This window comes from Columba livia, chromosome 2 (assembly GCF_036013475.1).
Source record: "Columba livia isolate bColLiv1 breed racing homer chromosome 2, bColLiv1.pat.W.v2, whole genome shotgun sequence".
Lineage (NCBI taxonomy): Eukaryota > Metazoa > Chordata > Aves > Columbiformes > Columbidae > Columba > Columba livia.
In genome coordinates, this window is record NC_088603.1 from 63874514 (window position 1) to 63899548 (window position 25035).

The 25035-nt window shown below is 41.7% G+C and overlaps 1 protein-coding gene across 1 annotated transcript in view; it reads left to right on the forward strand.

Annotated features, from left to right (window-relative positions):
• Nucleotides 1-2996: 2996 nt before the first annotated feature.
• Nucleotides 2997-25035, forward strand: part of KCNG2 (potassium voltage-gated channel modifier subfamily G member 2) — a 61767-nt gene continuing 39728 nt past the window's right edge. The window contains 1 exon segment of the mRNA XM_065052275.1: nt 2997-3345. The gene's annotated coding sequence lies outside the window, so the exon portion shown is untranslated.

A 25035-nucleotide genomic window follows, 5' to 3' on the forward strand; every position in this document is an offset into this window, starting at 1 on the left:
CTCTAGCCTTATTGTGTGTGCTGCATGAAGTAGAGAATAGCACACATGAGATGCCCTACAAGGAACACAAGCACAAAGCAGCAGAAAGGCAATATCACTGTGTGAAGAAGGCTGAAGCTGGAGACCCAGCTTTCAATGTCAGTTCTGCCAAGAATGTACAAATATAAAATAATGAAATCACAGAATAATTTTAGTTGGAAAAGACCTTCAAGATCACGGAGTCCAACTATTAACCTAGCACTGCCAATTCTACCTCTAAACCATGTCCCTAAGAACCCCGTCTACATGTCTTTTAAACACCTCCAGGGATGGTAACTCCACCACTTCCCTGGGCAGCCTGTTCCAATGCCTAACAACCCTTTCTGTGAATCAATTTTTCCTAATACCCAATCTAAACCTTATCTTGTGCAACTTGAGGCCATTTCCTCTCATTCTATCAGTTGCTGCCTGGGAGAAGAGACCAACGCCCTCTATGCAACAACCTCCTTTCAGGTAGCTGTAGACAGCGATCAGGTCTCCCCTCAGCCTCCTTTTCTCCAGACTAAACAGCCCCAGTTCCCTCAGCTGCTCCTTATCAGACTTGTGCTCCAGACCCCTCACCAGCTTTGTTGCCCTTCTCTGAACTGTTTCCAGCACCTCAATGTCTTTCCAGCAGTGAGGGGCCCAAAACTGAAGAGAGGATTCAAGGTGGAGCCTCACCAGAGCTGAGTAAAGTGGCACGATCACTTCCCTAGTCCTGCTGGCCACACCAGTTCTGATACAAGACAGATGCTTATTGGCCTTCTTGGCCACCTGGGCACACTGTTGGCTCATAGGATCCTGTGCAAACCAACTAACTGCTCCGTGGAACATTTTCTCCATCTGCCTGAAAAAGTGGAATTGCATTATTTTTGAGGGTGTTGTGGACACCATAAATGGCATTCTGCTGTTGATCTTCGCCATCAAGATGGAATTACACCTGTGCGGTCATGCTCACTATTCAATTCAGTTCAGCTAACCAGGCACAGTAGAGCTCCACTCAGTGCAAGCCAAAAAGTAACCTCTTAGGTTAATAGTACCACATCAATATGTGATGGGCTCCTAATGTCCATAGCCTTGTCAAATTGCTGGTTAGAAGTTAGAGTGAAAAAAATAAATAGGAAAGGTATACTCTGGTAGTTTTTAACATAGAACATTTTGACAAAATGCAAGCTGTAAACAGCTGAAGCTGAAAGGGTAAATAAACAGAAGAAAAGGTGCAGAAAAGTAAATGTTTTAAAATCTCATGCCAGTGGAAATATGTGTCAGGCTACGTCTGCTTTCAATAAAAAGATCTTGCTTTATGAGAAAGGTAAGTGGTTTCAAATGGTTCTTTAGTATTGGTAAAAGCATGGTCAGATATTGCCATGCCTGTCTCACTTCTGCAGCTTTCAGTGGGAAAGCTGAGGAGTGTGATTAATGGAGAGCATGCAAGAAGCAGTGCCAATACAGAGTTAAGAAGGACGTAAGCAAGGTTGAATGGGTGGGCCTGTTTGTTTTTCTTTTCATAAAGCAAGAACAAGAGAATAGGAAATGAAATTAGAAGGCAATATATTTTAATCAACATTTACTTCGTCAACGTTACCCTAAAAATCAGCTAGTTCAAGAGCAATGAAATGTTGCTTGAAACTTGACAGATTTTGCAGTGATTGTAAACAATAATCAGTAAAAGCATGAAACGCATATGTACATACCATACCAACCTCATCTATATTTACAGACAGTACCAACAAAACAAAAACATGGGGATAGAGAACATCTTGCGGCAGACCTGCAACCCACTGGCTTCTTTTGCCAGGCTTCTGTAAGTGGGTATCCTCATAGCTGGTCACTCCAGATAAGGTTTGCTGCTTTCTTTGACACATGCAGAGTTGGCTTCTTGCAGACACAAGTGGCTGCCTGGGATTGGCAGTCTTTATCATTTGACCTGACATTCTTGCAGTTGATCCACTAACTGAGAAAAGACGCTAATTAATACATACATAATCTTTGCTTCAGTCTTAAGAGGCAAAAAACATTACAGACCCCAGAACTAGCCAAAAGTTTTCCCAAGGTGGGGGAATTAAATGCTAAAAGAAATTTGAGTGAATGACAGAATACATGGTAAATAAATGAAAATATATAAAGGCTAACAAAAATCTGGAGCCAGATTTTTAAGAAAGTGGCAAGAAATAAAGGAGGAATTTCAGGAAATGTATTTCAATCCTTGCAAATAAGTTGCAGCTTGATGTATTATGGGGGGCACGGCAGCAGGCAGGGGGGGTTAAAACCATAAAAGTTACGAGTGTGACGCTTTCTGTTTGCGTGGTAGAGCGGCATCCTCCAGTGGTGTACATGCGGGCAGACCCTGAACACACACTAGAATCAAAAGGCTTCAGATTTTCCCAAGACCCTGCTCCCAGATGGGTGACATCAGGCAGGGAAATGGCTGTGCCTGAACATCCGTTAATGTCTCGCTTTGCCTACCAAGGGATCCCGGCAGGTCCCAGCACACACAAACCCCACTGGAACAGGGTCCATGCAACATCCCCACCTCGCAAAGGCAGCGGCATAGCTGGGGTTGCTGGGCGCTACTTTAAAATGCTCTTCCCAGTCGGGCCCCCTGGATGCGGTCAGGCAGCAGCTGCACCTGCAGTTAGGCAGAAACTCGGCAAACAGCTCTCCCCAGCCATAAGGAACATATCACACGCAGCGTGGGCTCTGTGGCAGTACTAACCTGCTGCAGTCAGGCTGCTTCTGCTGCACTGAGCCAACGAAAGGAGTCTGAACGGGTACTTACCTGAGACAGCGCGACACGACATCGACTGAGAGAGTGCGTTCACTTTATGAAAGGCGTTAAATTAAGGCTCGGGCTTAGTTTTTGGGCAACTCGTGACAGCTGCTTGCGCGTGGGACCTCCTAGTCCCGAGACGCCAGGGTGCGCGTTGCCCCGAGGAGGGGGAGGTGGGATGTAAATATGTTAACAACGATATTAACGTCGTTACCTCCTCGCTGCTGAGCAGCGGAGCGTACCCCGACGAGCACGATACCCTGCTGCATCCCCGCAGCGGGGCGTGTTGGGGTCAGCACTGCCCCTGCACCCGCCAGCGCTCTCCTAGCCCGACGAGCAGGGAGCTCGCCTCCGGGCGGCACCGGCATCGCGGCGGGCTGGGCCGCCCTCAGCCCCCTGGCCCCGGCGGCAGGGGGCGCTCCGCGGTCGGCACTGGGTGCTGCAGCGGGGCCGCGCCGATCTGGAGCGAGCCGGGTCGAGTTGGGGAGGCAGGAGCGGGTAGCGCCGCGATGGAGCGGGGAGCAGCCGGTCCCTGCGGGGAGGAGGCAGTGCCTGAGGTGAGAAAAGGCCGCGGGTGGGTGGGCGAAGGGGTTGCGCCTGTGCCGCCCGCCCGGCTCTGGGTGGCTGCAACTTTGCCGCTTGCAGGCGGCAGCGCCCGCCAACTTCCCGCGTCCCCTCCCCGCCCCGAGCCGTGCGCGGGCAGAGGGGCGCAGCGAGAGCCGGGGCGAAGCGCTGCCACCCCGTCCCGTCTATCGCTTTCCCTCCTGCCGGGGCGAGGAACGGCGGGACCCCGCTGCCCGCCTTCCCCTGGCCCCGGCGGCGCTGCCCGCGGGCGGGAGTCGTCCCTGGGCTGCGCGGTGGCCGCTGCCGAGCCGCCCCTGCCCGGACACCCTGGCCGGCCGCCCTCCCGCACCTCCCGACCGGCAGCAGCAGGTAACGGGGCTGGCGCTGGCAGCGGGGGTCGGCGGCGCTCGGAGCGGTAGAGGGGGCGCAGCGTCTGCGCCTACCTGAACTGCCTGAGAGTACTTTTTTGCCTGCTCGCTTGTTTTTTTTGGGGTGGCATTTCGTTTCTGTCACAGAAACGGGGTGCATTGAGCTGTCACTGTAATGACGATGGTGTGCCACACCATGCTGTAGTTTTTGTTTCCACAAAGCTCATGCTGCGTTCTCGGGTCTTTTCCAAGGTTTACACAAAATTAAGTCTTTAGTCGGGTCGCCAAACCTGCTAGATAGTATTTATAGCTGACATGATTATGAATTTGTTTGGATCCTAAGCAAAATTTGTTCTGAATATGTGTGTCAGTCATAGTTAATGTTTGCTAAATGCATTACTAACAATTTGAGTGCATATTCTCAGTAAGATCAGACCATAAATCGTGAAAGAATATGAAGGGTCTGTCTTGATTCAGAACCACACCATATGGTTTTAACATCCTGGCTTCAGCACTGGCCCTGAAAACAGGGGTTAAGATTTGTCCCGACTAAGAAGATTCTTGTCCCTAAGACCCTTGACGACCCTGATAACTTCTAGGGGAGTCTTTCAGAAGAGGAGAGCTCTCCTTTCTGTGCAGTGCTTGTGCCGGAGTTGCTTTTGCAGGAACTTTTTATCACATCTTTCTCCCTGGGGGAAATTGGCTCGGTTTATAAAAGTAACAAAACCTCTGCCTGAGAGCATGTTTCTGGTACAGCCTGCAGCATCAAAGTTATTTCAGAAAGAAAGGTGCCTTTAGAGTCTTCTTATCCACTCTTGGCTATTTCCATCTTTCTGAAATGACTTAAGGCTGACCTTCGGAGAAAGAAGACGGCATTGCTCAGAGGATTTCCAGCCTCATTTATTTGCTTTTCTTAAGGCTTCCCTAAAACAAACATGCAGAGCGTTTGGAAGGAAAACTGTGATTGAATATTCAGCACTTCTTTCCTTTGGGTAAAAGCTGATGAACAATCCCACTGGTTTTGGAAAGGTTTCTAGCCAAGCACAAAAGATCAGATTTGACACTGCTAAAGTAAAACATGAGATAAGGCAAAAGAAAGTAGTCCTTTTTAATACATCAATCTTTATGTGGGGAAATGGGATTTAAAACTAGGTGAATTGTCTCAATTTTTTTTTATGACACTTTTATTTTGGTGGGTTAATCAGTGTATTAGTTTCTGTGAAAACTGAAGGCTTACGCCTTTTAAAAAATAGTAGCAATATCACCAGATACTTTCAGGCAGTACTTATCTGACAGACTACTGCACTCACTAGGAGATTAACAGCACTTGGCCTTATGCCTCTGGTCTTGTGCCTAATAATACATTGTGGGAGCACTGCATTAACTGTCAGTAAATGTTTGTCATCTCTTTTGGCTTAATTACGGAATCGTTTCAAAACAGCACACAAAGGAATGTTTTGGTTCAGCTTTTAAATGTGACATAGACCTGTGTATGAATCATTCTTGTGGTGCCTGGATCTATCAGTGGTGTCCCCATTAATAAAGCTCTGGTTTGTTTATGTGGCCTTGGTTTTGAAGCCCTAAAATGTATGAGTTATTTTTTTAGCACCTCCCTGTTGATAAAAGAGATAAGACGAGAGTTGAAGTTGAGCTTCTTTGCTGAACAGGATGCTTAGACAGGATTGTGGTGGTCTTTGGATGCTTCTCATCTTTCCCTTTTCTTTGTTGCTCTTGTATTTGATTCTAGGAGAAATCCTTTTAAATGCCTGACTACAATTTCAGTCTAAGAAATTGCTTCCAGATAATTAGATTGTGCCTTGCCCTGAACCTAGTACTATCTGCAATCAGACAGGATCAGAAATCAAGCCGATGCTGAATGGATTTTTATACACTGTGGAAACCCTCCTACTTCTGTAGCATGAGACCTGTCTAACTGGAGAAGCTAGAGCCAGAAAAGCTTGTGGGAACTGGCAGTGCTGTAGCTAACCTGTGCTAACATTGTGCATGGGCACTATTGGCACAGGACAAGAGTAACTCAATGGTGAGTTATTCCAGAGTATTGTCTTCTGAATACTCAGAATAGCATTTAGCTTGTGAACTTGCATGTAGACATCTATGTGATTGTTTATTTTGAGCAACTGGGAGAAAGACTGAACTGGATATGATCACTGTGTGCTCAGATTGTTTGCAGGGCAGAAACAGAGAGGCAGCATTTTAAGACTGAACGGGTGATTAAAAAAAAATGCTCAGGAAACAGAAAACTGGAGGTAGTGAAAACTCTTAAATATTTTCTACAGGTCTAAGTGGTTAAGGAGCCTTTCTCCTATTTTAAAAATGACATAGACAGTGAGGGACCAGAGTTTTAAATCTGTGATACAGATGGGTCTCAGTAGAGAGTTCAAAAACATTGTCACATGTATGTAAAGGATAAAGATTGTTCTTTTTCAAATTTTTGTTAGCTCTACTAAAAAAATGAAGAAGCCATATCAGCTCTGGCCAGGTACCTCTAAATATTTGGTGGGCCTTACATTGCATTGAGTAGCTTATTTGCTTAAGACATCAGTTTTGAGTTACATGACTTGCATGTTTCCCTGCTTAATGTCTTCATCAGATTGATTATGACACCTTTTATGATCAGTGGACGTTAATGCTTCATTTGCATCAGTCAGGCATTTTTAAAGGCCTATTAATTAAACCTGACAACTTCAAATTACTTTGTACTGCTTTTCTGATGTGTTATAATTTGTATTCTTGTTCTGCATCACAGCTGAACCTACATCCTATTTCAGGGGTCAGTTTAGCCAAATGAAAAATCAGTCTGTTGCTTCTGTTCCTCTTGTGTAGTGTCTCACCTGTGGAAGAACTTTTCCTTGTTCCTCCCTTTTTTCTTTTTCAATAGGACTAGGATACCAAATGAATTAAGATTCTGTGCAATGTGGTTAAATGGTGAGCAGAATTAAAAATTGATGTTTTTGAAGACTCTGGTGCTGGTCATAGTGGCTTTCCCCTGACTTCCCAGCAGAATGGGTGGACGCTCCCCATGTTACTCAAGATGAGAGAGAGGCCAGAGTCCCTTTGCTTTCTTAATGTTGTCCTTCTGCCCTTACCAACTCAGAAATCATCTGTGATGTTTTACCAAAACCTGATGTGCTTTAGGATGAGTGCTTTACATTTTAAAACTTCTAGAGCTTCCACTAACCTTAGTTGCATGTATTCCACTGAAGAACAATTTCTGGAGCATTATTCTTCTTATTAAATATTTAAAAGCTCTTTATGTTTTTTCACCCTAGAAAAAGATGAGAAGTATACACTCTCCTAGCTTCTTATAATAACATGTACTGACATTTATGATAGTCATTCAAGTTTTACCAACAGATTTGCCATTTCACAACCATTTGATGATAAAATCTAAAACATGAAAGCAAACCAGAGGTTTGTGATATTTTTTCCAATTACAGAAAACTAAAGGAAGAGTTTAAATTACTATAATTTAATTGAGTCACTTTAACATGTTCCAACTCCTGAGTAGAAAAGGTCCCAAATGATCTCTTTCTCATTTTCTTTCAGGATTATAAATAACCACATTAAAAATAAGGATAATTAAGACTGTTAACTGTGATGCCAGCTATTGGTAAAAATAAACATAAAGCCACTATTTTTGCAGGATATCTACACAAATAACTGTTCTCCATCCTCTGTGCTACTTGGTTAACTAGTGTCCTGTTTTCTGAGCTCTCTTGGTAGTACTGGTGAAGTATGTTGAAAGGGATTCAACTAATGCATGTTAAATTACAGTACAACTGTACAACTGGCAGGAAGTAAATCAATATTAGAGAAATGGGAAAAAACATGAGCGTTTGAAAGGAAAAATGTTTTACTCAGGATTTTAGGGATATTAAAGCAACTGAGACAAAACCAAGGCATTAAAAACATATCCCTTCAGTGTTGTTTCAAAAGGTGAAGAATTGCCCATGCTGGTGATTATGGAGATTATTATATTTTTCAGAGCTTCGTGTTTCTTGAAGAAACAAAGTGTTTAGACTGAGGTGGTACTCACAGGAAGCACTTTGTGAATATCAATGGTGTGGGGTTTTTTTTTTGATAATTGAGTTTGAACCATTTGTCTCAATTAGGAGAATAAATAGACTAATATCAACTGGGCTGGGAATTACAGGCAAGATCCAGCACTGACTCTGTTCAGGGTTGTCTTGAGCCAGGATGCTCATTGCTCACCCTTGAGTGAACAGGAGCCCCACAGGAACAGCTGTGGGTGTGCTGGTGATACCCTTTTCTGTCCGAACTCCATCACTCCCAGGTGGAAAGGGATGCCAACACTTAATAGAATCATAGAATCATTTAGGTTGGAAAGGACCCTTAAGATCATGGAGTCCCACTGTTAACCTAATACTGCCAAATCCACCACTATGTTGGCTTTGTTTGGTACACCTGGAATTTAAGCATGGTCCCCTGGGAACTTTGGAGAGGAATTATGAATGTGTTTATTTTCTGAGAAGAGCCATTCTGTAATGTGTATATCTCTTGCCATCCTGTGGTTTTTTTTATTATTATTTTTTTAAATTGTTTCTAATCTATATTATTGGAATGAACTGATAATGAGGTTTCTCAGGTGTACTGTAAAGCAGGCATCATGTGTTGGTTGTGAAGCAAATTCCTTTCATGTGTCTTCATTTTACGCCTTTTTACTGCACTGTCTGAATTGCAAGACATCAGTAACTTTAAAATGTTTAAGGAGAGAGTAGATAGATGAAGGAAAAAGGGGGAGGAAAAGTAATTTAGGGTAAACTGTCCTCCAGGAATTTGGTACAGCTGTGAGAATAATTTTTTTTTGCCAAGCCTTGTATCCCTGAAAAACACAACTAACTTGTTAATGTCCAGCTCATTTCTGAGACTTTGAGATTTTGTCTATCCAGGGTGTTAAACAGAGCTGCATACTGAATAGAAAGCTCATTTCCACCCACTTTTAAATTTCTAATAATTTTAATTTTTTTTTCTAACTGGAACTGGATGGACCTAAGCTATTGCTTTTAAATCTTTGTCAAATCATACCAGCTTTGAATCAAGGAAAATACTGACTGCTTGGCTGCTTGTTCAACTGAAAACAGGTATCTCTTAAGGCAGATCTGCTTACTATAGTGACTTTGAAAGTGTGAAAATTTGCATCATTTTACAGCCTCTTCCTTTCACTGCCTCCTCCCCCTCAGTTCTTCCCTTGCCATGGAGCTCAGCAGCATGTGGATCCTGAGCACTGATTTCTGTGCCTTACACCATTGCTGTTTCAGGTGGGTTTGGGATTACTGGGCTGTTACTGGCCTGAGCTGGAATTACTTCATTCACAGTTAAACTCAAAATTTGGTTACAGCTGAAGTGACACTGAATGAGTGAGTAACAACATAAGAGCACCAGATTCAGCATCAACAACAATAGGAATATACTAGTTTAACCACACAAGTGAGGTAGACTAATGAAGGAAACAATATATAATTCCCGTTAATGAGTGGAGGTTATGTTACTTGCATGGGTGGAGCGAAGCAGTGTCAGCCAGGAGCTCAGCTCACTGTCTGAAGTTGGTTATCACACTGATGGATGGATGGATTTTTCAACACGTGGAAAAAATATTCAGGGGAGGGATGAGAATATATTTTTAAAAAGAGGAATGTCTGCGTTGGAAATGAGATAGAAATAATTGCTAGAGAAAGTGCATTGCCATCACTGGAAGTCATTGAACGGTCAAAATAATAGGATAAAGGATAGACTGAGCTTGAGGGAAAATAAGGGTTTTTGAACTTCTCAGAGTGAAGTGCAAGAATCCTAGGTACTCTGTGCTGAACAGATTGTGATGGGCAGCAGAAGAAACAGATGTTTTCCTTCAGATTATCAGTACAGTTTTTTTCAGCTGGTAAAACCAGGAAACCAGAGCCTCTGTGGAGAGTCTGCAATCACAATATAAATTAATTCAACAAAACTCTGAGTGAAACCTAAGTCTCTTTAGTTTAGAGCTTTTCAAATATTATTCCAAGGCTAAAGTCTGTATGGGTTAGGATTCTACTTTATTCTGACCTACCAGGATGAAATTTTTACTTGACTCTCAAGAATGATTTATCTTTCCTCACAAACTGCCTTTGATAATGTTATTGACTTGAGGAGATACTTCAAAAAGCAGGTATTTCCTACTACATGGAATTTCAGTTTTTAATTTCTGACGTCAGAAATTATTGCTTTTGGAGATCACCCTCTAATGTGCTTCAAGTTAATGAAGGTTATGACAGACCATCAAGATTGATACCATCTTTCCTTACTTCATGCTCCCTTTTGTCTTTTTTTATTTTTTTCTTGTGTTGAATTTGCAGTTATATTTTGATGGCAGAAAGTTGCTGTGTGTCTCCACAGACAGGCTTGTACCACTTTGATACTGTTACTGGATCTCTTGCCATCTTTTCAGGCTGGAAGACACTGTTGTTCAGCTGAGCTGTTAAATTTGTTTACAATAACACACATTGACCTAGTTCTGAGCTTACCCCCATGCTCAGAATAACAGCCAGTCTTACCTGCCAGACCTAAGCAATCAGCGAAGCTGCAAGAGGTTTGTTTCTGATTTATACTGATGTGTATGGGTATACGTGCTTTGAATGATATTGTTTATATGATACCTTTTCAATATCCAGAAGCACACAGTGAAATCTTGACCCTGTTATGTTTAATCCTAGAAATAGTTCCTGTGGCAGTTTTTACGTTAATATATTGAGTCTTAGTTCCCAGCTAAGTTTTATGTATCTTTTACAGCTTATCATCCAGCTGAACTTGTATTCATTGATTAAGGGAAAGTCATGGTACCTCAGTGCCTTAGGGATGTCTCTGTTCTTCAGCCTAGAAGATGGCAGGAACAACTCCAGTCATCCCAGTTCTGGTTCAGATACAGTAGGTTTGCTATAAGTTCTGTATCTAGAATAGCTTTCCTGCTGTGTTCTCATCTCTCATGTTTTTCAAGGTCATTTATTCAGGTTTGCCTTTGGGCTGTAGTTTTTAATGTTATCATATGCCTGTAAAGTCATTAAAGTTGTTTCAGGAAGGACTTTTCTGTGTATGACTCTAAAACCTGTGAAAACCTTTGGGAATATATATGGGTAAGGGAAGTTAATCAGGGTTGTGTATGACAGAGAGAAGAGAAATTTAAAGTCTTTTCATGACAAGTTGGAGTAGTCTTGAAGCAGGTATAAGGCTCCATTTTATACCTACTGATTTAGAAACAAAAGGTTGGGTCCTTTGAGGCCTAGAAATGCACTGTATGCACAACCTTTTCTTTATCCACAGAGAGTAGAAGTGTCATATCCTCCACGCTTTTGAGAGTCGCAGCATTTGGTAATTGTAGATTGCAAATCTCCCCTTTTGTGTGTATATTCTTCAATGTAAATGTCACTAAACTGTTTCTCTGGTTAGTATTAAATTTAGTATTTCCCTAAACTCCTTATTCTGAGTTCAGCCTCTCCTGGTGGTTTTATGAGGCCTCAAGCTGTCAAGGCATCCTCTGGCTGCAGGAGGAGTTGAGTTAGCTCTGCAGACCACTGTTAGGGGCTCTGCAATGGGAGCAATTCCAGGCTAGGTGGCAGGGAAATGTTCTTCTTGGCTCTGCTGAGGTAAATCAAAGGAGTCTGTCCAGATCTACCTTGCTATAAATGAGAGCACATCTCAGTCCTAGGTCTTTGGTCTTGTATTTCTTTGTAGTTGTACTATGGTCTAGAGTAAAGAGCAAGAGTAAAACTTCTTATTTTATTTCTTTCCTAACTTTAAAATAAAAAATTGTGAAAAGATTTTTACATTCAGTGCCTAATCCTGTCAGATTTTAGCCTTTATGAGTAATTCTTACTCACACAAACAATCCTACTGAATCCTGCAGTGTCCTGAAGCTGATGGACTAATGTAAGTATGGGATTTTGAGAGTGGGTCCTTATAGAACATTTAAAAATAATTTATTTATAAAATCTTATACATTCTAATTACTAATTCACAGTTTGTATTCTTTGTCATGTTAATAAGTGTGGTGAATCATTTTTAATAGCTGTTGTGTTTCTCTGTAAGCTCTGATAGTGTCTGTGGTTAGACTGTGACAAATAACACCTGTTCAAATGCTGCACATGTGTATGCACATGCTTCTCAGAAATATGCTTTTCTCTTTCTCTTTCGTATCAAACATGTTGCCTTATGCAACAATCTGTTGCAATTCTAAAGGCTGGATTTTTTTCCTTTTTTTTTTTTTTTTTTTTTTTTAAGATTGTCTAGAATTAATTTATTCCACAAATGAAGGGATCTACCTTCAGCTTAAGTGAGAGAAGACCAGTGTATGATTGAAGGCTTGTACTTCAGTATGTTTTAATGAACTGGATTAATTGAGCTACTTATAAAAAAAAAATATTATAGGGGTCGCACATCGCTATATCCATGTATCAGTGTGAAAAAACAAAGTCTAATGAGGATTTGTCATGTATAATGACAATAGCCTGATTCTTTCCTGAAGCCTCTGGAGTCAACATTTCCCTGGGCTTTTCTTGCCTCCTTAAGGTTGAGAAGATTTTTCAAGCACCATCTAAAGATCAAAGAGAGTTGGTGACATGATTTTCTTCCACCCACTTTCTGCTTCCTTGGCATCAGTTCTGATTATTTATGCTTTAATATCCTTGCAAAAAGGACAGTGTCTGTTTGTTCTTTTACTGCCGGAAGTGTGGGTAAATTAACCGATAATGACTGTAAGCTAAGGGTACTCTTTATTGTAGAATGCTAACAAGCATCAGGAGTGAGATAAAGAGTAGGCTCAATAGTGGCTTGTGCAGTGGTGAGCTGTGCAAATTAATACCTGTTTAAACTCTCATTGCATCTCCCTGGAAGAAAGAAAGAAAAGCCAGTTACCACTGTCCTGGCCTTCATGGTGTTGGCAGTAGCTTAGACAGGATAGATTTGATCTTTCCTTCCAGTACACTTTGCTACCATCACTTCAGAGATCTCTGCAGGGTCCTGGCATCTTAGGCTCTAGTCCTTGCCTTGAACTTTGTCACAAGAGCTACATGAGGGACATAATGACCTACTTAACAGCATTTTGACAGTGCTTTCCTTCTCAATAACCTAGTTATTGCCTGTGTACCTTCCTTAGCTCAACCAGCCTCAGTTGCAGGCAGGAATGTTGAGGAGACCGAATACAGATCTCGGAGGATTTCACAGAAATAATTTGCAATTCTGGCAGAGCAATATTTTCTTAATTATCTTTTTCCATGAATCTCCAGAATCCACTGGAGTATGTTAGTTTATACTAATATCTTAGTTTATACTTGGCATTCTCAAAAGTGGACCATTATTAAAAAGTAATTGTATCACAGAAAGATCCTAGTCTACAATTTTTAAGTTATTCTTTGCTTCACTGGAGATTTCAGTGCAAAATAATGAAACAAGAGACACAGCTGCAGTTATATTAAATAGCATAGAAAGGTATAATAGAAATCAGACCCTTTATTTTCAAAATCTAAATGAAAACACGTTTGGGTTTAGAAGCAAACTGCCTCAAAAGCAGGATCTGTCATGATTGTGCATTATGAGATTCCTTGAACCTTCCGATGAATTGTGTTGTATTAGCTGCTGCTTTTTCTATCCTATTTACATTTATGAAAGCTAGTAGAGGTGGTCTGACTGTGAGCCATTCTTTGTCAGAACTGCTGGCCATTCATAATATAATGATCCACTTTCACTTAAAATAAGTTAGTATAAAATTGCACAGATTGGTATTTTGACTTAAAATGGTACCAGGTCAAAGTAGCAGAGCAGTGTGCAGGCTATTTGTACATCTGGCATTACTTTCTGTCCTCTGTTGCCATCTGCATGAGTTTTGTTTCCATTAGTTTTGTGCATTCGCATACCCATTCACAGGGATAACAGGTGTCTCAAAGAGCTACCTTACGTAGCTTCACAGTCATCAGCTGCATATTCATAGGGCTGCTTGAAAAACAGATGTAGATCCTTACAAGCTAGGCTCAGAAGTGCCTGACTTCAGGTTTCTGAATGAACTCCCAAGCCGCAGGTTTGGTTTATGTGCTGTCTGCACCATGTGTGTGCACTACAAGTGAGTCCCTGCTCTCTATCGCTCTCCTGTCCTGCTCCCTGGTTACTCCACTCAAGATCTCTGTAGTGTGACCCAAAGCTCTTCTGCAGCCTGCACAGCTAAGTTTCCATTCTCTGGAAACCAGAGTAGTAGAAAGCCAAGGCTGAGTCAAAGCTGGGAGCAGGCACATCCCTGAGTCCCATTAAAATGGGATGGTGTTCAGGGGTAGTTACCTTCAGTCCTTTAAAAGGACAGACCTGAGCCCACTGTTTCCTTTGGAGGGGCAGTGGAGTGGGATAACGGTGGCCTTGAGCTGGAGCCATGAGACTGGGAATGAAGTTGCCTGCTGCCTGTTGCCTGATGAATGACTGTGATAATGAAACGGGTATCCCTCTGCCACTTCTGTAATTTTATCTGAGCCAACAGGTAAGTGTTGGAGTGCCAGGAAACAACATGTGGAATCTGAGGATGGTTTTAAAAACATTTTTTATGTTGCTTACTCACCCATGTTACATTTCTGCTATACCAGTGTGTTCTCAACAGCACAGCAGTAAGTATGATATTAGTACAGTTATGGTTAGGTTTCTGTAATTATGTAAAAGCAGTTTCATTTATCAGTTTTTATTTCCCACCCGTATTTTTTACTGTATGTTCTGAAATGCCTTAAAGTGTCTCTGAAACAAACAACATGGTAGCAGTAGAGGCTGTTAAATCCATAGCCCTAAAGGAAACTAAACATTAACAGTAAATGAGACAAAGCTCATTAATGAAATGTGTGTTTGTGTGCCAGACTGGATGCTTTCTTCCTTGCAGTTGCACTTACTGACTCTGATACGGTTCTGGCTGCTTCCAGTGCCTGCCCGTCCCTGGAGGGACAGCCTCTGCTTCGTGGGGGGAAAAAAGAAGTATGAGACCTGACCCCTGACTTCTGTCCTTTTTTTAAATTTTCTTGAGTGGAGTGGCAGGCACTAGTGTGAGAGAGGGAGGCAAGTCCCGCGGAGCTTTGTGGAGTTTGCCTTCCAGCACGTGGGGACAGCCTGCTCCTAAGGTTACCTTCTTGAAGAGTGACCAGCCTTCCTGGACTCTTTTGCCCTTCAGGACTGACTCCCAATTGATTCTGCCAACCAACCCTCTGAACAGGTCAAGTCTGCCCTTCAGAAGTCCAAAGTGGCAGTTCTGCTGACTACCCTTCTGACTTCTCCAAGGACAGTAAACTTGATCATTTCACGATCACTATACCCAAGGCAACCTCAAACCGACACGTTGCCCATGAGTCCTTCTCTATTGACAAACAACAGATCCAGTGGGGCTCCCTCCCTGGTAGGCTCACTGACCAGCTGTGTCAGGAAGTTGTGTTCCATGCACTGCAGGAGCCTCCTGGACTTTTTCCTCTCTGCTGTATTGTATTTCCAGCAGACATCTGGTAGGTTGAAGTCCCCTATAAGAACAAGGGCTAGAGATTGAGAGACTTCTCCCAGCTGCCTGCAAAATATTTCATCTGCCTCTTCATCCTGATTGGGTGGTCTGTAACAGACCTCTACCAGGATATCTGCCTTGTTGCCCTTTCCCTTGGTTCTCACCCATAGACACTCAACCCTATCATCACCCTCATCAAATTCCAGACGATCAAAACCCTCCCTAACATACATGGCTACCCCACCTCCTCTCCTTCCTCACCTATCCCTTCTGAAGGGTTTATAGCCATCCATTGCAGCACTCCAGTTATGAGAGTCATCCCACCATGTTTCTGAGATGGCAATTAAATTGTAGTTTTTCTGCCTTACAAGGGCTACCACCTCCTCCTGTTTGTTGCACATGCTGCATGCATTGGTATAGATGCACTTCAGCTGAACCATTGATTCCACTGTGATGGCAGACCCAAGGGCCTTGTTAGCACTAACCTCAGATGCTGACATGTCACCCTCTGCCATACCTGGTTTCCTCCCCCCTTCAAATCTAGTTTAAAGCCCTCTCAATAAGTCCTGCTGACTCCTGCCCCAGGATCCTTTTCTCCTTTTGAGACAGGTGCATCCCATTTGTCGCTAGCAGGCCAGGTGCCATCTAAGCTGAATCATGATCAAGAAACCCAAAATTCTGCTGGTGACACTAGTCCCACAGCCAGTTATTGATCTGATGGGTCTTTCTGTATCTTTCCTCGTTGTACCCTGCAACTATGGGGATAGAGGGGAACACTACTTGTGCTCCTGATCCCTTAACCAGTCATTGCAGGGCCTTGAAGTCTCTGTTGATCGTCTTTAGTTTTCCCTTTTCAGCTTCGTCACTGCCTACCTGAAAAATTATTAGTGGATAGTATTCTTAGGGCTGTAGTGAAGCTGTTGTTTTGTTATAACACGTGTTACAGGGATAGATTTAGGCTGGGCCTTGCAGAGCTAAATTTAGCTCTTTTCCCACTGCCTTTCTGCCCTGCTCCCTTGATGCAGTGCAAGGGAATTGGAACAACACTGTGGGTTACCTCTGCCTCCTCAACCCCACATGATACTCACAAGGAACTGGAGACAAAAGTGTCGCATGTGGAGCAAGAGACTGTCACTTGTCCCCATCAACCACTGTGTGTCTGCGACTCAGCCTGCCACGGACTTTCAGAGGAGCCTCTGTCCCTGTTGCATCAGCAGATGCAACATGTGTGGTGCATCTGCTCCTTTCGAGAGTGCCTAAAGCGCTGAATACGTATTTCAGCACCATGAGGTGAGGTGAGAAGACATTAGCCTGCATCTAAATACTAGTTGTAAAGTACATGCAGTTTTGGGGAAGAGTGAGCTAGTGGAATAAGGTGCACAGAGTTGATTTCCTCCAGAGAGGATGTGAAAGAGGGATAGACAGCAGCATATGGCAGTTCGGCTCTGCACAGGCGTTACGCAAAATGGCACCTCCAGATTTAGTAGATCAGCTTCCTCTGTGGGTGCCCTAACCCGATTCTGTAGCAGACCTAATTCTTTCCTTAAAAACTGGATGGATTTGGTCTGGAAATAGAGACTCTTAGGATTCCTCTGACTGAAGATTTTTCCAGAGAGAAAGACACTATCAATTTGAAGACAAATAACATAAGTTAAAGGAGAATTTTAGGAGGCAGCATACCAAAATCTTAGGCCAAACCCAGAGAAAACATTTGGAAAGCATTTCAGAAGTAACTATATACAGAAGAAAGAATTATTGGGGGGGGGCAGGGGGAAGGGGAAGAAAAAAACACAAACAAAAAACCCCATTTGCTTTGATCTGCTCCTGAGCTGGACAAAATCAAAGGAAAATATTTGCTTGTCCAAGGACACATCTTGGAAATATCTGCAGGCTTCCTCCTGCTCTGAAAGATCTGCTGGGAGGGGAAGCACAGGTAGGAGGAGTCAAGGGCTTAGTAGAAAGAGAAGTTGTGTTTGGTCTGGTAAGTTGTACATTTTAATTGTCATTTGAAGCTACCTTAAGGTCATTTTCATGCCCTGTGGATCACATTGAAAAAGTGCCATGGGTTGGTGCCATGGGTTGGTGAGCAAATGGTAGTAAGTTGCCCACATAACTAGAGTGATGTGGTCTGAGTAGAGCCAGAAGGTCAGATATGACAAAAATAGCTCAGTGTAACTGATAGATTTTGTTTTCCTATATGCATTGCATTCTTATGGCCATGCATGACTGTTCTCCACATTTCAAATCAACATAAGAAATACTCATTTGCAGAGCAAAATTAGAGCAGGAGGCATACTGAGTATTTGTTAAAATGTTTACTTTCCAGCATATTGGTAGTCTGGTATAAAATTTGCTGGCCTCACCCTCCTAAAGTAAAAAAGAAAGAGATGTTAAAATGATCTGTACCCATCTGTGTTAGGGAAAGCAGTGAGACGGTGTGATTTCACTCAAACTAGTTGGAGTATTGTAAAAGTGATGAGGAGAAGGAAGACTTTAAAATGTTTGTTTATTCATTGACTAGGAAAGGTAGGGAAATATTTTTTTTTGTTTTTTGTTTTTTTTTTGTTTTTGTTTTTGTTAGTAAGAGAATGCACTTTTAGTTTTATGGTTTGTACAGTATTCCCCACTTATAGTTCTAAGCATTGAGTGGCAGCTGAAATAAGACTAATCGAGACTAACTAGAGATGTGTGCTCAAAATTTGTCATTATCTCTTGTCAAGGTTATAGTCTCCTTATGTCATCTTCCACTGGTATTGAATTTCAGTAGACTAAATTTTGAATGTTTTTAGAACTGCTAAGGGTAATCAATTGAGATAAATCTGTGGAGGTAAAAGAAGTTGAGGAAAGATGAAGAGTGCTGAAAGTTAATTTAGTAAACTGTAAGCTTAAGGGTTATGTGTGCCATCTAGAAGTAAGAAAGAAATCTAGTAAAAATAAAGGAAATTTGATACCAGTTTTTGTCCTAGAAGGTAAACAATTATATGAGAAAGAGGGGCAGATGGAAGGTTAAATGTAGATGTTGCAGATATATATTGGACGTTTCAAGCAATAAAATTTGCAAAATTAAAAAGAAATGGGAGGATTTAAAGTATCAGGTACTAGAGCATAAAATAACTGAGAGGAAAAGGTTTTAAGAATGAAAGGAGTATAATTCAGTAAAACAGAATGACCCCGAAATAAATTGTGAATGCACCAATTATACATGTTTGCTTATTCTGTTTGAGGGAGTTTTTTGCACATTCTGAATTTTATAATATTCTCTGACCAGATTTATTTTCATCAAATCAGGTATGATTCTTTTAATGTAGAAACTGTAGATGTACAAAGAGATACCATAACAATAATTTACGACAATAAAACTTAGAATGTGTTACTTAACATGCAATATCCTCTAAATTGAATAGCCAAATCTTCATTTGGCTTCGGGTTTGTGTGTTTACAGTCATTCAGATACGGAAAATTTACATTTGAGCGTAGACAGCTGCCCTTGAAAAGGCATTTGAATCGCTGAATAGCTAATTAGTCGGTACAATTACGTGGACATATTTTGTACATGCAAATAAGGAGGCGGTGAAAATGTAACTTTAAATATAATTTATTTTTCTCACTGTTTTGACAATTTTAAAAGCTGTGAGCCATTGCTTATTAAAAGTGTCAGGAAAATTTTGTTTGTTGCGCACGTGCTCTCTGTGTGGTAATAGTAACTTACCAGCCCTCTTGCATTAGAGCCCATGGCAGTGAGCGAGGATGGAGAGAAGATGCCGTCGGTCCACAGAGCAGTGGCAGGGTGAACCTCAGCTTCTGGACCACGTACTGAAGAAAAGTTTGCCAGATGAAAAGATGATTTAAGCATTGTTTCAAAAATCAACTTCAAGGCCTGTGGGGGTGAGATCACAATAGCTTTGAAAGTAGGACTTAGGTAAATAAATGACAAATTACTGTTTCCAAAACGCAGCTTCAGTAATCCAAATTCAGTCAGCTTTTGCCTTTGCGGCTTACATGTGATGGCTAGAAATACTTGGCATGAAGTTCTGTAGGATAACAATTGCAGGTTACATTTGACTGCATTATAGGTGATTTATATATGCTATACTGCATGAATGTAATTATGAATGTCTCTGTGGAAAAGAAAATGGACCTGGCAAATAGGAAGCTGGAACTGATGTGTGGTGAGTTGATATTGTGAGACAGTTTTCGAAATGAAAGGGTCCATAAAAAAAAGGAAAATTATGTTGCTGTAGTGGAGAAAAACTTGGGGAGAGAGTAATGAAACTACTTAAAAGGAGAAGAGATTTGCCAGTATGAGGAGTAAGAAAAGATACCACAAGTGACTCCTTTGCCTTTTCATTATTAGGAAAGTATCAGAAAGGAGGCTCATAGATAATGGTGTTTCAGTCATGCTTCAGCAGAAGTGAAGGTCAAGATTTTGTTGAGGGGAATGAGCATTAAACACTGGCAGGGCTGTAAGAGCAATGTCCATAAGGGAAGTGCTCAGCAATTACTATGACACATCCAGGAGAATTTGGGATGAAAATGTCTGCGACACCTATAAAATTCCTTCCCACTGTCCTTCTGGGATTGTTTGACTTTGGGTAGTGGAACTTCCACCGCTCCTCTCTTTTTAATGTGGAAATAAAGGCATTTAGGGGTGTGAGGTGGGGTGGAAATGAGGATACACGTTTTGTGTTCTCTCATCTTGTCCCTACAATTTTGGATTCAGTGTTCAGGATGGCTCCTTTGTAATGGTTTCTAATTCTTTGCTTTCTCTTCTTCCTTTCATTTGGTGGAACCACACGGGATCCAGTACATCTGCTGGACCTGAGGAAGCAGTGGTTTTCTGTGTGCAAAATAACTATCGACCTGAAAATCTGAACAGGTTTGCATGCAAAAAGAGTGAGGACATTCTACACCATTCTGTATCCAGAGTTAAAACGAGCCTTCTTAATTTAGATGGAAATAGGCTGTCCGTATTACAAGACTGCATCCGCGTTTTGGGCATCTTTATTAGGTGTGTGTTTATAACATTTTAGGACAGTGTGACAGACATGCAACATCCAGGCATTCTGAAATAGCTACCAATGAATGCCCGTATGATGCCTGTACATACATTATGAAAAGTAGCTTGCTTTACTGTCATGAACAGTCAATTCAATGACCCTGATTTTCCTTTCACTGTAATAAATTCCCAGTTGTCTTAAGTCAATGGGAATGCAGAGTATACATAAAACAGAGGCAAGAGGCCAAAAGCATGAGATCCTAGCATATGTACTACAGAAAGAGATATCTAGGTGCTTAGCTTTACTTTTTTTTTTTTTTTTTTTTTTTTTTGTAGCTCAGCTTTGGTTTTGTACAAATATAATGAATAGTAGGATTTCTAGATTGTGGAGGAAACTGACGTTGTATTGTGATTCCTGGGGAATGCAGTTTTGTTTGAAATCCTTCTGTCACGCCTTACTAGTCCACAATCAGGAATATTATTTGTTATTTCTTGACAACGTTTATCCAGCAGCAGAAGAGGTAACACGGACTGACATTGTTTGACCCTTTCACTGACTTCTCTTCTGCTATTTGGCTCTCCCGTGCACGTATGTACCTTAGAAAAGACATGTGTTATACGAGGACCATCATATTTTCCATAATGCCATTGTATGACCAAGCTATCTCTTCTCCAAAAAGAAGGAGCAATGTGCTCTGTTTTTCAACTTAGATATACATTGATGGTTGTAAATATGCACATATGTATTTCCAGCAGCTTCCCATCACAAGTACTTTTGTATGAGCAGACAACTGATCAAGCTATGGACATCGGAAATTTGCATGCACAGCCTGGGTACGTGCAAAACAAGTATCTGCAGTGATCACATTTAACTTGAGAATTAAGGAGTTATGTTCCAAAATACAAGTTGTTGAACATGTTCAGCTTGGATAAAACAGGAAGCATTTAGTAGTATATATAACTGCCTAATGTGAATCTTACGGAAAGCTTCTTCCAGAATAGTGCTTAAATTTAATTGCAGAATGTTTCAGGTTTACATGCACCACAACATGGTACTAATACATTGTGGGGTTTTTTTGTTTGGCTGTTGGTTTTTTTGTTTGTTTGGTTGGTTTGTTTAGGTTTTCTTTAACAGTATTTCTGCTTTTTCAGTAGGTATCTTATCTCCATGGAGAGATCGGTTGATACACAGTTGCTGACTTTTGTTGTAGGAGTGACATATTTTAAAAAGATAGGAATATGGAGGATTTTTTGTTGCTGCCAATGAATTAAAAATAAATCTCCAAAGGCTCTGTGTGCAGAGATTTTCAAAGGACCTAAAGAACCCTGTATACCTAGGACAGTTTTGGTTGCCCAAAATGGGCATCCGGTGCTCTTTTAGATGTACTAGAACAGCTTGCTTGGCATCCAGCTGTTCCAGTTGTGTCATGTCTGCCATCCTCGGATATTTCAGGGTGTCTCAGATTGCATGAGATGCCTCGATATGGACACCAGATTCAAGCTCCTTGTTTCCACTGGAAGCCAGGGTGAGCTGATGGCTGATTTGATGTTTGGTGCTTCCTGGCCCTGCACTCCTTAGGGTTGTGCTTGGAGTTTCACAAGCATTTCATGTCTCAGATCGCATGTCTGTCATTCCCCTGCCTGTTCAGAGAAATATATATTTATGTATATATACACATACATATATATGTATATACATATATGTATGAGATACATATGGAGGAAAATACAAAATGTTATAGGAGAGTGTTTACATATATTTATATATATATAAGCATGAGCTTAATACCAGTTCTTCATTTAGTCTGCAATGGTTTTCTTTGGTGATATTGCAGACTAGGGTTCTCAGAATCCTGAGAGAGGCAGAGAGTTGCTTATAAGATGCTTGGTGCTTGCCAGCTTACAAGAAAAGTGCAGGAATTCAGCATATGCCTGGATTAGGCTCTAAAATAATTAAATATCTGCTTTATACTGTATTTGTCTCTATTCAAAGCCTTTTATCCTTCACTCCTCCTCTTCCTCCACAGTGTTTCAGAAAATGACATATTTCTCTTTGATGTATTAGTTGTTGTAAGCATAAAACCACCAAGTGATTTTAGTTCATTATCATATTTTATCTAAAAACAGTATAATTTACATTTCTTAGTTGGCCACAAGAGGTTTAGCTAAGTGTTTTCTCTCTCCCACTCTTTCTATAAACCCATCTGTGTTTGCCCATGTCTCATATTTATTTCACACTTTGCTTCCCTTCTAGATCATGAAACTATGCTGTACAATCACAAAAACTTTCCTACAATGACTACCAAGACACAGAAATTCATATTATGAACTGGACTCACAGTACAGCATTGGTAGGATCTTTTCTGCTGACTAGATCTGTCCAGCAAGCCTTCCCAGTGGTCTCCTCTGCTCCAGCCTCTCAAGGGCCTGAGGACTGCCCTCCCTAGGAGCCAGTTTCCAATGCCACTTCAATTCCTCTTGACTCATTTGAAACCAGGGCTTGTGGAGTACAATGATTATAGGATCATAGAATGGTTTGGATTGGAAAGGACCTTGAGGATCATCTAGTTCCAACCTCCCTGCCATGGGCAGGGACACCTTCCAATAGGTCAAGTTGCTCAAAGCCCCATCCAACCTGGCCTTGAACACTTCTAGGTGGGGATGGGACATCCACAACTTCTTTAGGCAGCCTGCTCCACAGCCTCACTACCTTCATAGTGACGAATTTATTCCTTATATCTGATCTGCATCTACCCTCTTTCAGTTTAAAACCATTACCTCTTGTGCTATCACTACATGCCCTTGCAAAAAGTCCCTCTCCAGCTTTCTTGCAGGGCCCCTTTAGGTACTGGAAGGCTGCTAGAAGGTCTCCCTGGAGCCTTCTCTTCTCCAGGCTGAACAACACCAACTCTCTCACCCTGTCCTCATAGGAAAGGTGTTCCAGCCCTCTGATCACCCTGGTGGCCCTCCTCTGGACTCACTCCAGCAGGCCCATGTCCTTCTTATGTTGAGGGCTCCAGAGCTGGACACAGGACTCCAGGTGGAATCTCACCAGAGCAGAGTAGAGGGGCATATTCACCTTCCTTGGCCTGCAGGTCATGTTCCTTTTGATGCAGCCCAGGACAAGGTTGGCTTTCTGGACTCCAAGTGCACATTGCTGACTCATGTCAAGCTTCTCATCCAACACCCCCAAGTCCTTGTCAAGGCTGGTCTCAATCCATTCTCCAGCCAGCCTGTATTTTTGCTTGGGATTGCCCCGACCCTTGTCCATGACCTTGCACTTGGCCTTGTTGAACTTCATGAGGTTCACACAGGCTGACCTCTCAAGCTTGTCAAGGTGTCTCTGGATAGCATCCCTTTCCTGCAGCATGTCAACCACATCACACATGATGCACCTCAGCAAGGGTGTCTGAGACCAAATGGGGCTGCAGCCTTCTGTCAGGGTATAGAAGCATTCAGCAGCTAAATACTTATGAGATTGAATTTGGAGAGCAAATTTTCTTGTTGGGAAGGGGAGTGAATGGAGAGCAGCTGTATGATCAAACCTTAAGCTAAATGACTCTTGTCAGAGTGAGCTACTGAGACTGCTGAATATATTAAATAAAATGAGGTCATTTAAAGTGTAAAATAAATAATACAAAAAGAATTATGCAGTACAAATCAGATTACATGCTTTCCTTTCAAGCATCCTCATTAAGTAGCTGTTAGCTGCTTATTTAATGATCTTTATTCAGATTTTCAGATGCTGATATCTGTGTTTACTTTTTACTTCATTAGAAAGCAAATGGGATATGAATTCATATTTTATGAGATATTATTTATTGAAAATTTTCAGGAGGAGAGAGAAAGAAAGTTATTTTTGTGCATGTTTCTTGAATGGCTCTTTTGTGTTAACAGTAGAGGTTGGTTGTTAGCAAGAACACAAACATAAAATCATTAGGTTTTATTTGGAAGTAACACCATAGGATAAGTAAATTGAGGTAGCTAAACCTGGGGTGTTCAGTTGTATCGCAGATACCATGGAGCTGTTGGGCACATAAGCCTTGTTCCTTAGAGACACTTCTACTCAGTGCTGTCACTAGGGAGGAAGAGGAAAGTGTATAAAGACCAGGGTCTAGATTCTTTAGAGGACAAGATGTACCAACTATTTACCAAATAATATACTTGAAACTGAGCTGGAGCATAGCTTTTTGTTAGTACCTGTAAAACTACTATCTTTCTCATTTAGTCGAACATGAAGTTTTCTTCCCTGGTAGTGCAGTGCTCAAGCAACCATGACCTGGTGAGTTAGACCAGCTTATTTAACTGCAGAATACCTTATAGGGAGCCTTCTTTAGCAGTCAGAAAGCACAGTCTAAAGAAAAAGAGGTGCAAAATCATTCCTATAATTGGCAGTCTCCAGCTTCTTTAGGAGCCTGTTGGAGCTTCTGGCAACACAGGAAAATTTGAGCAGCTTTCCATTGCTGAAAGTGAAATAGTCATACATATTCTTTTAGCTGCATAAAGAACTGGCTAGCTACTATGAAGACCCGTCAGATAAAAGTGGAATAAAAAAGGAGCAAGCATGCTGGAGTTGCAGAGTGGGAAAAAGGAACTTAGAGAAGCAACTTCCTCAGCTTTACTGGCCTAGATCACCATCTTGGTCACCTTCCTCTTTTCCATGGGTAATGGAGTTGCCACAGGCCTATTACTGTTTGTACATCTAGTTGTGAGCAAAGTCATCAGGGCAGGGACTTAGAGTGACAGTTCTGCACAGATATCCAGTGTAATGCAGTTGCAGGGTCACTTAGTTTGTGTGGTTGTA